The sequence below is a fragment of the Cornus florida genome, unplaced genomic scaffold (genome assembly GCF_030987335.1).
Source record: "Cornus florida cultivar Cherokee Brave unplaced genomic scaffold, ASM3098733v1 CherokeeBrave_3.0.0_Hap2_Chr02, whole genome shotgun sequence".
Taxonomy (NCBI): domain Eukaryota; kingdom Viridiplantae; phylum Streptophyta; class Magnoliopsida; order Cornales; family Cornaceae; genus Cornus; species Cornus florida.
This window is the reverse complement of record NW_026775572.1, coordinates 57,663,952-57,665,501: the sequence shown is the minus strand read 5'-3', so window position 1 is coordinate 57,665,501 and position 1,550 is coordinate 57,663,952. Positions and strand designations below refer to the sequence as shown.

Below are 1,550 nucleotides of genomic sequence, written 5' to 3'. Positions count from 1 at the left end.
ACCAACAAGTTTTTGGCGCCGTTGCCGGGGATTGATTGATTAGATTAGGCAACGTCGGATTTGTGGAATTGATTAGGATTAGTACTCTTTTGATCGTGTCTTTACTTTACTTTTATTTTTCTTTTTGGTTACTTATTGTGTTGTTCATATTTAACAAGGTGCATTGTTGGAGAGGAAGCAAACAAAGGACTCATCAAGCATTCAAGCAAGCAAAGAAAGTAAAAAGCTAAAAATTCTAAAAAAATTGCTAAGCGAAGTTTTAAATTTGGAGTTGAAGTGCTAAAGGACCTTTATGAGACTTTCTTTACTCAATCACTTAGTTAAATCATCGGCCCGCGTGGAGGCTTATTTTTAATTGTCTTGCATCATTGTTGTTAAGGCATGGGCGTATGCATTGTTGTGGAAGAAGTCTAATTGCATTGTTGTGAAGGCATAGTGTTTGTCATTCTTTGTGTTTCTTTGTGTTTTGCATTGTGCATGCATGGGCGTCGTTCATTGAGACCAACTCTTGTCCCTCTTGATTTGCATCTTGAATCTATCGTTAGAAATCCTAGGGGAAGAGGAAGTTCAAATAGAGTCAATTTATTAATGGATGACCATAATGATAATCATGTTGAGGACCTTGGTCACATAGACCAACAAGGTATCCTTCATCCCAATGTGCATAATGAGAACATACAAGTTCCATTAGGCATGCTTAGGCCATTCATTCACCAACCACCACAACAATAAGGCCAAGTTCCATATGGAATGCCAAGGCCAATGTATGCTCCACAACCTCCCATCAACAATCAAGGAATTCAAAACCAAGGTGTTCATGTTGCACCTCAAGTAGCTAATCCACCTCTTGTTTTAAGAGACTATTATGTGCCTAATGAGTATAATGCACCTACATGCATCCAATTACCTCCATTTAGAGCACATCATTATGAAATTAAGCCACAAACCATTCAAATACTTCCTAACTATCATGGATTTCCAAGTGAGGAACCTTACAAGCATTTAGATGAGTTTCTTGAAGTATGTTCCACCGTAAAATATACGAATATGCCGGAAGAGGTTTTAAGACTCAAACTTTTTCCATTCACCTTAAAAGATAAGGCAAAGTATTGGTTTAACAATCTTAGGCCTTTTTCAATCACTTCTTGGGTAGAAATGCAACAAGAGTTCTTGAAGAAGTACTATCCGGTTTCTAAGACCAATGCCATGAAAACCTCAATTCGAGAATTTTCACATGGGGATTGAGAAACATTTTATGAGGCATGGGAACGCTTCAATGAATTGCTTAGGAAGTGTCCACATCATGACATACCTAAATGGCAATTAGTTCAATACTTCTTTGAGAGCTTATTGGACAACTATAAGGGTATGGTTGATGCTTCCATGGGTGGCTCATACATTGATAGGCATAAGGATGACGTGTGGCGTCTCTATGAGAGCATGAGTGAAAATTCTTTGCATAGAACACTATTATCCAAGAATGGTAGAAATTCACAAGGTAGGAAGAGTGTTGGCTTACATCAAGTCGACCATTCAAATGAAATAGCCGC

At 38.1% G+C, this 1,550-nt stretch overlaps 1 pseudogene; it reads right to left on the bottom strand.

Moving 5' to 3' along the window:
* Positions 1–1,211: 1,211 nt before the first annotated feature.
* On the bottom strand, positions 1,212–1,310 carry LOC132297873 (small nucleolar RNA R71; annotated as a pseudogene).
* Between the last annotated feature and the right edge of the window lie 240 nt (positions 1,311–1,550).